The following is a 15,461-nucleotide window of genomic DNA, read 5'->3' on the forward strand; positions in this document are numbered from 1 at the left end:
TATTCCACAAAACAAATGTTAAATTATAGCATTGGTTATATATCACTGGATATACTTCAAGTCTTAATTTGTGATTTGATACTATAATTCAAGAGATGCATAGATAGATAACATTCCTGGCTGACCCTAAAAACCTCCAGAAACCAAAATAAAACAAATTAAAACTTATAATGAATTATTTATTTGGCATAATAGGAAACCATTATAGGGGCTTGGAAACTTGAGTTTAGGTACTTTAGAGGGTTAAATACCCAAGTACACCAGAATTGACACCAAAATTCAATTTCAAAATGAATCACTGATTCTCCAAGTACATATTGGCAAACACCTCTAAGGAATCACATACTCTTGCTAACTATTCTGTTACAAATATCAAGAACAGAGCTCACCTTCTTAAGAAAAGCAGCCTGTTATCAAATGAACACTTAATTACTGCATATGCAAAGATACAGGATGCCCCAGTGGTATTGGTCCCAAAACAAGATAACATTTTCAGGAATTGCATGGTGCACAAATAATTTGCAGATTAATGAATTTCAATCAGAAAACTTGCAGAGGTTTATCAGTGTAGGAGACAACAACTGGCTCAATACTTCAGAAAAACATTCAAGGAAAAATTACATTATTTGCCTAGCTTTTTAACACTCATGAAGCTCTTTGCTACAATGCAATTCAGTTTTTCCAAGCTAGTATACAATGAACACTGTATTGTAAACCAAATAAATTCTGTGCTTTTCATACCAAAATAAACTATTTGGACTGAGTCACAAGATATCTTTAACCCTGATACTTGACCATAACTATTGGGAAAGATATACTAATATAAATTCAAACACCATTTAATCAAAGTGACAGACAGAGTTATCAAGACTAACAAGTTTCATAAACCTCTCACACCTCCACACCCTATAAAGGATTAACAGTATTATGACACCTGTAAGACATTTCCAGATAGCTGGATGGAGAGATGCTTTCTACCTATGACAAGACAAACCAAATGCTGTTCTCACCTTGGAAAGATGAAGAAAAAGCATCTTGCCATGTGGCTACATCAGTCAGGCTATGAGCTGGATTACTGGAAGGCACTCAGTGTGGGGAGTGATTTAATGATCAATAGTGAAATATTCCAGAATTGCCCTCTGCCAACACGTGACTGTGATTGCTCAGCTTAGTGCAGGTAACAGCACTGCAGCCACCCTGAAAAACACTTCTCTTGATCAGCTTGTTTTACAGCAAGAGAAGACAATTAAATCATGATCCATAGATGTCAGCCAAGTGTCATCTACTAGGCAAGATAAAGAGAATCTTCCCCATGAGAAGCTGAAATACTCTTTGTTTGACTAAAAGCCGTTTCACAACCAGTCTCACATTAAGTTCACTATGTTAAAGAGGTTCCCTTGCAGAGTCTGTAGTGTAGAAGGTCTCATATCTAATTAATATTAATTGTAAAACAAGGGAAGCCTCTTCCTTTCTCATACATAAACTCATATAAATGCAAATTAAAAAAAAAACCACACCAAACATTAAAAAATTTAGACATGCAAACTAACTTTTTCACAGAGATTTTTTTTTCCTAGCCCACTACTCTCATAAAGAGGGTTAGAGATAGTAATTAAACCCACTATATTCTGAGGGGTGCTCTGATATCTAGGTACCAGATGGTAGCTCCCTTTGAAATACTTTCAAGTTAAGTCATTGATTCTTTTTCCCCTTGCAACTGCACCCAGTAATCATGCTGTAGAACATAAAGCACTTACCTGGCTATACTGACCCATAAATGCTGGAGACAGAGCAGTTATTTACTGCTCTCTACTGTACTAAGAGACAGCCTTTTATAGTACACCCTAAACCTGCAACTAAGACCCCACCTGTGGTATTGCATCCAGCTCTGAGGTCCCCAACACACAAAGGATGTGGATCTCTTGGAATGGGTCAAGAGGAGAATGTGAGGGTGATCAGAAGGACGGAGCACCTCTCCTGTGGGCACAGGCTGAGAGAGTTGAGGCTGTTCAGCCTGGACAAAGAAGGCTCTGGGGAGACCTTATGACAGCCTTTCAGTACTAAAAGGGGGCCTGCTGGAAAGCTTGGGACACACATTTTAACACAGCCTGTTCCAACAGGAAAAGGGTTTAGAAACAGTTTTAGAATAAACAAGGAACAACCTAGATTAGATATAAGGAAGCAGTTTTTTACCATGACAGTGGTAAAACTGGTACAGGTTGTCCCCAGAGGCTGTGGACACCCCATCCTTGGAAACATTCAAGGATGGCTCTGAGCAACCTGATCCAGCTGAAGATGTCCCTGCTCATGGCAGGGGGGTTAGACTAGATGGCCTTTACCAGTCCCTTCCTACCCAATCTATTCTATGAATACAACACATACAAGTATATTCCCTTTACTTGCTTTGAAAATGTCCTCAGTGAAGCTGTGAAGCTGCCAACTGCCCTTCCTGGGAAACTAATTTTGCTTGTGCAACGTGGCCACATCCCTTTCCAAGTTACCCATATTGCAATCTCTAACAAGTTCTGCTGGATGGTGGGTTTTGTCAGTCCTCTGTGTTACACTTTATGGCATTTTTAAGTACTACTTTCCCAGCTTCTGTGGTAGGGGCTGACTTAATTCTGAGAGGAGAGGGGTGGGGAAAAAAAAAAAAAAGAAGCTCATGCTCACATCTCTTATTTCTAGTGCAAAGTAGTCTATGCTTGCAGTGAGCACTTCTAGTGCTGTGTGCATAAAGTCACTGGTGACACTCTCCAGCACTCTGTGGGGCTCCATTTCCATCTCTCTTTGCACACTGTGTAATCATTGTCTTTCAGAAAGAACATCTGCTGGTACCTCCACATCAAAAGCTTCTTATCCTCTTGTAGTTCTCTCATTTGAGAGTACCCCATATGATGTTGACACTATTTTTTAATGTCCTCTCTGATCTCTTTCCTCAAGGTCTCCCATAACTCATTGTATTTGACCTGCTCCTCTCTTCTGTTGTAATCTTCCTTTATCTACTCTCTTCAATCATATGTGTTTTGTTTCATTAGAAGTGGCTTTTCTCTACAGCCTGTTACCTAAAACTTCCTCTTTGTTTTAAGCATTGCTTTCTTTGATTTGTCATTCAAACTTTATGTTCCTTCAGCCAGAGCTGAAACTCTCTGGAACTGGAGGCTGAATTCTCTCATCATTGTGGAGGCACGTTTTGTTGTTGTGAAGTTTTACACCTGTTCTGCTGTGTAAGTCATTAGAACATACACACTTCTGTACTTGCATCATAATCAAAATCTTGAAGGCAGTAAGCACTCCTTTGATTTTAAAAAAAGCCACAATATACGAAATGCAAAACAGGTAATCTGTTCACATATTTGACATCAGTGACAGAAATAACTAATCCATTAACTGAATTATTTAGTTAAATGCTTTGATTTGTGCTTGTATTTTCATTATTTAAAAGGATTAATAATCCATTGATACTTTCACTTAACATAAGATTCTCTTGTCATTTATTATAATCCTATTTCTTCAGCAATGCATCCAGTAATTTTGATTGCAAATAACTAGCCCAAAGCCAATGTTTCTGTGATTTTCATCAGACAGGCAGACATCTCTTTTCCCATTTACAACAAACTTAACTAGGACATCTTGATATATACAAGGTGCTGCTTTGACCCTTCAGCATTTAACTGTACGTAACTGTTGACTCAAAGACAGGTTTGTATTAGCATCTCAAACCACATATAGTTGATTCCACATTTGAAGAAAGAAAAGCAGTTAGAGGTTGATCTCTCTGCATCTATCACAGGAAAAAAAAAATGCATGCAGGAGGACTTGGTTGAGGTTGTATTGGTCACTGACAAATATTTGTTCAAAACTACAGGACTTTTTTTTGTTGAAGTACAAATAAATACTTAATCTGATTTCAAGCCATTTTTTTCAGCTGGTAACAAAGTTAAAATCATGCATTCACTTGGATTCTATCCAAAGTGGGCATGTCAGCAATATGAGAAGGATACCTTATATCACTTTTCTCATTTTCATTTACTAATGAGTGCCTTACCTAGATTATATGAGAAATTTCGTAAGCTCTTAAAACTGAGGTCTTATTAATCATGATTTAAAACAACAATGGGAAAATCTCAGATAAAATCTCTGCATCTTTAAACAGTTCTAATAGGAATTCATTCTCAACAAATTTGTTTGGCAATTTGCTGTAAGGGAAGTTTGCCTGCTGTTTTCAAATCACTTCTGCTTACAGCTATCTGTGAATCACCTGCCAGACTTCTGAATTTTCATGAGAGCTATCCTGCAGTGCAATTTCTCCTCACATACATCTAATGATAACTCTATAAAAGTGACAGAGAGTCAAAAAAAATTAATTCCATTAGACATGCTGTCCCATGGTTGGCTGCTATCCTACACAGTAGGATGATCAACAGCTGTCATCATAATACCAAAAAAAAACCCAAACACCACCCCCAAAACCCCACAACCTACACAGCATATACCTGCTATATAAACCATGAAATACTTAGGGAAGAAGTCATTTTCATGGAAGCCATAATGTTTTCTTAAATGAAAGTTCTTCCAACAGCATCTTCAAAAGCTACCAAGCTTACAGACACAATGTATAATGTGTCTGTACTTAGGCACTGTCCAGGATCATGTATCCAAACACATTTTCAGTATTGTTGAGGGTCATTAGCTATAAAATCTGAATGACAAAGCTATTCAGCATAGCTGTCACCTTTGGAACATCCTTTTCACTTGAGATTCAAGCTAAATCCTAGTGAAGTCAAAGGAATAGCTCATGAATTCAGTAGGAATTCATTCTGCATAGTTAGAATTCATAATGAACGAGGCCTAATGCCTTAAGAAATCTTCCTACAGTTTGTCCAGCTGCCTTTTGCCAACCTGCTATTTCCTCCACCATACAAGATATTAGGGGAAGGAGATTAGGTTTCTTGCCTTTCCTCAGCCAACTAATCCATACCAACATGAAGAGGAAAGCAAGGCTCAAAATGTTATTTTAGAATTCACAAGAATACTCTGCCTTTGTCTTGTTCACAACATTCCTCCCTTCTCCAGTGACACTCCACATTTTAGGGCAGAAAGAGCCAGCCTAAGTGAACAGGCTTATTGCAACTCCACTATAAATCCCCACGTTTCCCTCTCTTTAGCTTTACCATATAAATTGCATTCTCCCTTCCTAACTGTTTTTATCTAAGTATGTTTAGATATTTCAAGGAAAATATCGAGGAAACATCTGTGTGCACTTCTGATTCATGAAATGAATCATTAAATACATCTCTTCCCAGGTGTGTCACGTGCCTTTTAAATTAATGTGTTTGATCTCTCATTTTGCACAGCAACCTCCTTCAAGAGCAAAAGACAGTTTCACTGGCTTTGGGAAGAACTAGTTCAGAGGTCAGTCTTTGCACATAGAGCTAATGTTAGCTATAATTATAAAATATCTCAAGCTATTAATAGAGAGCTAATTCACTTTGGGAACCTAAAGCTCTTTTTTATTGTTATTCAGCCCTTGGTATATGAAACAGTACAGTGCCCACAGTATTACTGGGACAGAGGTGGGGTGGCATATTTGGAAGTGGCACAGAACAGAATTAAAAAAACAGGAAAATTTGTAAACATGAGAGAAGAAAAAACTTTTTTCAAGACCAAGAGAGTAATTCCTCCCTCCCTTTATTGTTTTGGTTTTTTTTGGTTTTTTTTTTTTATTACCCTATGCCATAAGGAAAGCAGACAGAGCCTGTCATGAGACACACATGAATATAATATACGGGAGGGAGCTACAGAATAGGACTCCTCTCCTCTCCCTGTTACACATTCAGACAGGCTGGGAAAGTTTTCCATGAAGGAAAACTGCCAACTCTGCAGCACCATCGATTCCTGCATTGGTGGGGAGTGGCACACATTTGCAGTTCCCTGGTCTACTCAGCTCTTCTAGGAAGCTGCTGTCTCAGGAGTCCACTGTTAGTTCCTGAGCTCACCCCACTGTCAGTTCACAGAGAAAGGGTTTCTGAACTAAAATACTGAGTTCTGTGCTAGTGACAAAAATGAGTGTGCTCTGAACAATACAGTGCAAAGGAAATTCAGTTGGCAAAGGAAGTATTTGAGTTTTATGTATCCCCATCCCACATTTTATCAGATAAACCTGGGTGTCTGCAATAATCAAGAAAGAAAACAAAACAAGGTGGGGAAAATGACTATGAAATCACCCCAGAAACAGCAGCAATGTGTTTCACAAGGAGAAAAAAATTAGGAAGGGAAAACAGACTTTAGGTAGCTGGAAATTCAATTTCTTTTGCAAGCAGTGAACATTTGAGCCAGCAGAGCAACAACAGGGGTTAGTTGCAACCCTTATACCTTCATCAGAAAAGAAATTTATCTAAGGACATGTTTATTGTGTATTCTGAAACTATCTTAATTGACAGTAACACTGAAGAAGTTGCCTTAGTTGCCTTTATATCCCACTTTTATAAAAAATGAAATCAAGGTAAATCCCATTGAAGTTAGAAGTCTAAAAAAACAAAGCACGCAGGAAGAATGCAAGGGGTTCTTCTGACAAGTCTGTAAAATTGTGCTATATCTTTTCTTCCTCTAAATCATGAAATTGTAAACTGAGTCTTTGCTAATTTTGACTCGCTTTTTGGCTCTGAGTTTGAGAGAAGAGCTTTTTCTACTATGTCGTGGAAAAGTGTCACATATGATGTTAAAGGCAGTAGTTGCTGACATCCCCACTTTTATTGTTTTGAAGCAGTCTGTGAAAAACCATCTGTTTGTATCCCTGTTATTCATGTCCTCTTACTCATTTATCCTTAGTTGTATACCTAAATTTTCATGTCACAAGTTAGGTCTAAAAATAGTGTCTTCAAATATCTCAGTATAGGTATTTGTTTACTTTTAAGTAACATTTTAGTCAAGTTTAATTCAACTCTAACTTTTTTTTCCTTCAAAAGGAATCTTCAAATCAACATCCCAAAAATATTAGCCATGATCTATTCCTAAGAAGCCAAGTAATTTAGTATTCAAGTTAAAACAAAAGAAAAAAACCAAAATGCATCTCCATCACCTTATCCTCTTCCCCCTTAGAGCCCCACAATTGTACCAAGGCAGTAAATCCACAACAACAGCTGGTATTTCACACTGCTGGGTGGATGCAGGAACCCTGCCTGCCATGAATGTCAAATATCAATTAGGGCTACACAGGAGTTGAGGACCATATGCTACAAGGTTCAGATTCAGCAAATTTAAACCCACCACCTATGTATGAAATTAAATCAGTCCCTTTTATATCTTAGCACTTAAAGTGTAAAACATGAATAACCACAACTGAGAAAGCCTTGGATAAATCTTTGTCCATTATGATTTTTCCTGTACAGAAGAAATTGATTAATAAAGAAAAAAGTGTTATGATTTTCATACAAAGGAAAGAGGAGTAACAGAGAAAAAGGAACTCAAAGCCCTTGACTGCACTTCCAATCCAGCTATTTCTTAATAGTGTCATCATGAGTAACTAATATTTTGCTCTACGGTAAACACTCACAAAGGATTCATATTTGTAATTAAATATCAACAGTATGAAAGAAATACATTACAAATAAAGGTCACTACCTAGGGAAGAAAAACAGGCATTATACATTCCTGAAAACTGTCCTTCAAAATCTGTCACAGACAGCAAAAATACAGAACAGTTTGTACAGACAGAGCTGGAGAGCTGAACCTGCAGCCCTCTGAAGCCCTGATGGTGACAGCCTGTGCTTCGAGTGCAGCAGGATGTGAAAGTGTATCTGTGTTCAGGGGAAGTCAGTGCTGCAGTGTGGAATTCACCTTTAGGCTGCAAAGTAGCAAAGAGTTGGGTGTTCGGGATTAAGGAAAAAAAATTATTCCCACTTAGCTGAAGGGGTGGGGGGGGGGAAGCCAAGAATTTCACCTTTTTTTTTCCTTAAAATTTGAACACCTTTTCATTTTACACTGTACTGGTGGCTAACTGTGATTTTAGTGTAACTAACTTTACACAAACTGAGAGGTAATATTTAAAGTGTACTTTCTCCCCTAGCCAGCTATCTTCTCCTTAGCTTACACTGCTTTACAGATGAAAAATCCATCTGCGTGTCCAGGCCATTCAGATTTAGTTCTATCACTATTATTATGCTTTCTGGTCCATATTTATTTTTGTTTTCTAGAAAAGCATAATATGTAAATTTACCCTTTAATTTATATAATGGACAACTATCACAAGAAACAGAGCAAAAGTAATTACTCTGAACACTTAAAAACGAGACTTTAGCAAACTACCTTGTACTTTCTCAGGACAATTGTTACTGCTTGAGGGTGGGTGAGGGTACATTAAGAACTATTTTCATTGATCTTTTTAGCCAATATCTTTGTTTATATGCCTTCAGTTGTGCTTTAAGAGATAAGTCTGTTTTCAGTGAGGCTCACTGAAGTTTTATCTTCTATGCTTAGTCTTCTCTGATTGAGGATTTTCTCTGTTTACATCTAAGGAAGCGTTTCTTCTGCACCAGTCAAGTGGCAAAGTTACACAAGTATGTTAAAACCTGCACTTTAAGAAACACAGTGGCGGCCACTATAAACCTTGACTCTCCTGTAAGGGCTCCTATCCTACATGGAAGACTATTTTCTGTTTGTAAACATGAACATGAACCCTCTGAAGACTGTTACTCATTAACATCCTTAGCTGAACAGGTGAATGCTCCTTCATCTGAAAACACAGATAAACCTTTGAGACTCTAGACCTTCTAGGGGGTGTAATGGTCTACATATGCTGGCCTTATTGGATAATTTGGACATGCATTACTGATGAAAATAGGAGAAGAACAAAAGGACACAGAATGGATACCTTGGAGAGGAAGGAAGGAGAATTACTACACTGTATATAACAGTGTCTGTACAGGTAAGAGCAGCTTCCCTCCAGGTGAACCTCCTTTGCAATGGGTGTTGAAGGAAAAGGAAAGCATCACATGCTTAATGCAAAGTGCTGTTTCACATCACATCAGATGTGCAATTCTGTGAGCACACTAATGAAAACATTTTGTCATACATGCACTGGCTCTCAGTGTGTGCATGACTGTCTCTTGGATACAGACTGAAATAGTGCAAACACCAGCGAAGGGCGTTGCTTGGGAACAGGGACACTCATTCAGCAGATCTTAATAGAAGGGAGATTCTTTTTTTCCCCCCTAGAGTGGTACAGATATTTAACATTTCAGAAAACAAACACGTAATACATTTATGCTAAGAAAATATGTTCTGTACTCTTAATATGTTAAAATACTATTGAATAAAACAAATGCTAATGATCTAAATCAATCCAAAGCTTTATCACATTTAAAGTTTTTTTAGATAGAAGAATAAATATCACTGGGTAATTACTAGGTAACTGCCTTCCTGCTGGATGCTAAAACACACAGAAACTCCAACATGCATTTGAGGACTTGACAGTGTAGCAGAGCCTTTCAAACACTAGGTTTCACTGAAATGGACAGTTCTAACAGCTTAAAACACAACAGCCTTTCATTTTCATTGCTGCATGAATTCACAGTGATTAGTTCACAATATCACTTTTTCTGAATCCACAAGTTGTCATGAATCAATCACAAATACTGTATTCAATAGCACACACGTAGGGTTTATGAGGTTGATATGTTTAGATTTACAAGAAGAGTAAAGGGCCATTCAGATATTCAGCTACTGTTAGAAATTCCTCCTGGAGTGCAGGAAGTTATCCATCAACAAAAAGTTTGATATTCCTTCATCATTCTTTCAGCTACAGAATCTTATACTTACTAAAAGCATGTCCTATACATGTTGTATAGGAGCCTTACTTCTGCTCTCCTTTTTACAGTGAATATCAGGAGTTGCTCTAGTAAACTTAGAGGAATGTCAACATAAATGTATAACTGCACCTTGACTTTGGCTCTTTTCCAGGTAGAAAATTCTCTTGGAAAAATAGCAGCAAACCACCCTAAAAGCTCCTATTTAATGAGAACTAAGACTAAAAGAGACACCAGCTCCCTACATTTAACAACAACAAAAATCTGTTTTTTTAAATGTTCCCTATTTTCAACAGCTTTCCCAAACTGGCACTAGGGAAAGATAGTTTTTCATGAGAATAACTGATATTGCAGGAAAAAAAACGCAAACCAACAAACAGAAAAGGATGAAAACAGATTTAAGAAGGGATTGATATTACTAAGTTGGTTACAGCCTTCCATGCTGTTCCAGCCCCTGGCTCTGCAGAGTCACTTCTATGACAAAGCTTACCACAGCACTCATTTCTCCATTTGCATCATGTAAACAAAATAGACTGTGAGTGAACTTTGCTTCTGATTTCGTTATTTAGCTCAACATGGTGATTACAAATGATGGTGTTTTACATGAAACAGAATATTTTGGAGCTCTCTTCTAAAATCCCTGTTGAGACCTCAATGCAAGAAGAAATCTGCCATCCTCTGTCCTGATAGCATCTTTCACTTTGCAGTGAGCAAATTAAATCACTTGAGAATGCTATAAAAGACAGAAAACTTTAAACCAAATGCCATTCATGATGCTACAAAGCAAAGCAATGACTGTTTCTTTTGATACAAGGAAACATATTTACAGCACTATCTATCATTAAATACAGGAAACTGTCAGATACATTTTTGTCAGGATGGTGGTTCTTTTCCAGTTGTAAAATGTGCTGTTCAAATAATAGTACACATGTATATTGAGTATTTAAGTTTATTATCTGCTTGTTTATCCTATATTAGCCAGTTAAATGAAGTTCTACCTCACTGTTTTTCAGCAGCCACCAAATATAGAGGATATCAGACAACTCTTCAAGCTGTTTCTATCTCCCTGGTCAGCAAAAAAAGCCCCTATATATACATAATCCTACAACTAAACTGGACATACATAAATCAGGTGCATAACATAACATACATAACATGCACTCTCAGGTGCAGAGTGGCTTGTTTAAGATTTTTCTACAACCATACTCTACATTCAGCTTTCATCTTTGCACTGTAGTTTTTTTATATGAGTAAAGTAATTTGTGCAGTATGGATATAAATATTAGCATGTGAGAATTGTTTAGTGTTGATCTAGTGAGAACCTTTTTCCTGCTCCTCTAGATCGGTTCCCAATTTTGCTGGGAGTTACTATAGCTGCAAATCATTATTTGCAAGTCAAGTAATGAATAAAGTAGTGACTTCTATTAACTTGACCAATACGAGCTGCAGTTAAACAGTATCAGCACTGAATCCAACTTAATTAACTGTGGTAAGCAGAAATGGGAGTCATTACTGCCTCAGATCTGTGATTGTAGCTCCTTTCAACAGCTCATCCCAAAGCCTGCAGATTTTAACTTCCTATGATTGCCTACTCCTTTGCATAAATATTTCCAATTAATACACATACTGTGCCCATCACTGTATTAATTGTTTCCCAAACATTGTTAGGATTTTCCATATATGGTGTTCCCTAGGAGCCTGCAAACTCCCAGAGCCCACAAAATCCCCCAAACACCTTTACCTGGTAAAGGTAATCTATGCACAAACTACTTCTTCTATACCTTTTTGTGGAGGTCACTGCTCGACGAGCTCAGAGCCCCCAGTTCTACCCAGCCACCAAAATCCATGTTTGTTTTAGCCAACCAGGGAGCTTGGAGGGCTTTGACATTTTAGAGAAGTCTCATAAATACTTCTACCATATATTGTGTTCCTGACACTGGATGCTGGGAAACCATTTCTCTGGGAAAAGTACACACAGGTCATTGATTCTAATGTTTACAGGATGAAGTTCTGCCTCAGGACATTCATACACCAAACAGCCACAATTAGTCACATATACTTCACATTGACACATTCCTTTTAAGCAGGTGAACCTGTTCATCGACTGAAACCTTCTAGAGTGATACTTTTCTTTAAATAAATTCGCAGTACTCCATCACACTGATCTGCCAAGTTAAACATCTGCACCATGATTTAGTGGATGTATATTTTCACAGTAGAGACAAAAAAAAAAAAGGTAGACGAGAAACTGGGGGTCAGAAATTTCACACAGAACCCATGGTCTTGCATGATAAAGTTCAATTAAATATTCAAATTGTTACCATGCAAATGTAAACCTACTTCCCCCCTCCCATGTTATTTTCCTTTAAAAATTTTAAAAAGAACAAACATATATATGCTCACATATACTAGAAAAGATTGAATAAAAGAGAAGTACTGCTTAGTGATAGATGACAGATTAGTTAACACAACCATATATCAATTTGGTAAAAACAAATTAAGAAAAACTCATTTACAGAATATTTGCTGTTCATACATAAATAGGAATTTGATGCCAACTGTATTCTATTCAGAACATACTGACAGACTATATTTTGCCACAATTTTTCAAGTTTCAATTCTGAAACTGAAAGGACAGATACTGGAAATTAATGTAAAATGGGCTTAAATAATAAAACATTAGAACACAGACAGAATTCAAATACACTCTTCACTGGATAAACAACCTTCAGCTCTATTGGCATTTATAAATTTCTCAAATTGTTACAGCCCGTGCTTTAAGAGAGAAAGAGGTCTAATGAAAAAAATCTAATAAACCCAAGACATTCTGATGTTCTAATCATGCCCTTTCCCAACACTTCAGAACTTCTCTGCTCCATGATTCAGTTTTTCCTCCCATAAAAAAATTTACAATAGGCACAACTTCAAGTCTTTGTGGGGCAGAGGTAAAATTAGCTCCAAAATGAAGGACATCCCTCACAGTGAATGACAGTTGGAAAGTTTGCCCTCCAGTGATTTGGATTTCCAACTCATCTTCCAGGGGTTAGAGCTTATCTTTTCTAGTTATATGAATATGTGGTGGGATTTGGCATGGACTAAATTTATTTTGTGGGATCCCAACCTTCAAAGTGTTTGCTTATGACACTCAGTTATGTTCCTAAGTGTTACATGTGTACACTGAGCAAGGAACAAATATCACCAAGAGCAAGACATGTACTTGCTGATTTTTCTCCAGGAATGATGGAAGTTCAAGTGTATCACTAACCAAATCTAACTCCAGGGGGAAATTTAATGAAAGGAAACTATAGGGTTTTTTTATTTTATTAGAAAAAAATAAAACAACCAACAAACCATCACCAAAATACTCCTTCCGTTATGAAATATTCAGAAGTCATACATATTGTATTTGGGGAATATTGCAGTCTGAATAGATCCATGTCTACTTTTCAGATGACTAACCTTCTAGGCATTAATGCCTATTACATAGCAATATATACACACTAAAATTTCAGAATGACACTTGTGTCTGTGAGGAGAGGCATATCTGTGCTGATATGAAAGCTTTTCAGAATTCTCTTTTAATGCTCAAGGCTAAACAGACACCAACAATGCCCAAAAGATCTCCTCAGGGCATAAGAAGAGATCAAGCTGTAACTGGTCTCCCATAATTTCTGTTAGTATTATAACCTTATTAGGTTTTCTGCATTGCTACTAAGCTTTTTTGGAGGTCCTAAAAGTTTGCCATTAAGTAGCATATCAGGTCAGTAAGAAAAAGGAGGAAGGAGGGAAAGTAGGCCTGCAAGGTCATCTTTACATAAAAAAAAAAAGTCACTAAAGAATATGAAGGAAATTAAAATAAAAATGTTTGCTTATATAATCATTATGCAAGTCTCCTGTTTCTAAAAATATGATTACTTCAGGTCAGTGTATTTCGTGATAATTAAGGGGGCCTTACTGTAACTCCTGTATCTCATTAGTGTACATATTTAAGTTTGTGTCAAAATAACTTATCCTTTCACCATTCAAGATCAACAAGATTCTGAGGCTGCTTTCCTTAGCAAGCTCTGAAACATGAAATTATACACTCTTTTGTAAAGGGCAGATCCTTCAAGGTACAACATTATGGTCCTTCAAAGGCATAAACTGAACACTGAACCTCAGACACCCTCCAGAAATCCACATGCTTTTAGCATGGGCTTAATGTGAACACACCATCAGTTTGATACTCAGGATGTTGCTTATTTCCATAAAGTTTTGTTAAACTAAGTGCTACACATGAAATCACTATGAATGTCTCAAGCATTCATGAAGATATTTTTCAATGGGAATAGGTTCATAAGGATATTCAGGAATTCAAATCCAAGTTTCAGGGCACTGGTAGCCTGACGAGTTGTCTCTCACAAAAACCTGAGATATTTTTTTGAAATGGCTTTGAAAGGTTGACATGAATCTTATCCCAAACGTATCAAAGCAATTTACACATGAAAGTGTACAACTGCAACAAAGAGAACTTCAAAAACTAGGGTGGAATCAAATACAAATCTTTCATTTCTAATTGCAGAACTCATTTCTCTAAATTAGCTTTCCCTAAATAATTCCGTCTCTGAAACACAAATAACGAGGCTGCTGAACTTTACAGACAAAGTTGCTACAAGCTGATAAGCTTCCCCCCTTCCCCCTCGCCTACTATCTGGAAGGGTGAGAGATGTACCCATAACTACAGTTTTAATTATTTGAGAGGTACTTATTCATCAGAGCAGAGCTAGTTATATAACCCCAAGACAGTCAGAAGTCCATTAAAAGTGTGTATTGTTAACTGCAACCTTGTTTATAAAGAACTTCAAACTATGGTTTTGTGACTCAAATCCCTTTTTTTTTTCCCCCTCCACATTCTAAGTAGGCAATTAGGTTAATAGCCAAGCTCCCTGGGGATAAGAACATCAGGAGCTACCTATGCTCCTGTTGTACAGTATAACTGTACAACTGTGTTTGAGATACATTTGGTAATGAGAAAAATAAATACCAGAGTCATATGATTACTTCTGTAGTTTAACTTGCATTTTTCTAAACCCCCTCATAAGTAGATTAATTTAGATCTCATAAAAGAGGTAGCAATGTGCCACCAAGGCTAAAAATCAAAGACCATGAAAGCCTTTTAGTACAAGATTTTATCAGACACGTTCAGCATAAGCATCTGTGAACTGAATCTTATCATTCATGTTTCCTTTTAGGCAACTTATCATCATTGGATGCAATAATGCAGAGAATGAGTCAGCACAAACTGACTGCATTTTACCAGATGTTTTGTGATGTTTCTCTAAATCAAGACTTTAGCAGAGTTTGCAGGGAAACATAAAAACTGATACAAACAAACAAGAAATCCCAATCTCAAATTAAAAACATGTCCTTTCAACAAAAAAATTACTCATACCAACACTAATTAGTAATGGCACTTTGTGAAACACTAGAAGTTCCAACTGTGCCTAGCAAAAGGAAATGCCATAATTTATGAAAATCTGGAAGATGACTTATCCACAGACACACAGGTTAAAAGTCAAGTCCAAGTAAAGCTGAAAGTTTTGTGTAAGGTAAAACCAGGGAAACTGTAAAATGAAGCAGAAACAGTGGTTGTTGAGCAGTTCTCAACTCTCAGGTTAT

The 15,461-nt window shown here is 37.1% G+C and overlaps 1 long non-coding RNA gene across 1 annotated transcript in view; it reads right to left on the reverse strand.

The window, feature by feature from the left end:
* The window catches only part of LOC113947224, a 427,091-nt gene that overhangs the window by 312,653 nt on the left and 98,977 nt on the right, over nucleotides 1–15,461 (reverse strand). The window lies entirely within an intron of this gene.

The sequence above is a fragment of the Corapipo altera genome, unplaced genomic scaffold, assembly GCF_003945725.1.
Source record: "Corapipo altera isolate COAL_440 unplaced genomic scaffold, ASM394572v1 75, whole genome shotgun sequence".
Lineage (NCBI taxonomy): Eukaryota > Metazoa > Chordata > Aves > Passeriformes > Pipridae > Corapipo > Corapipo altera.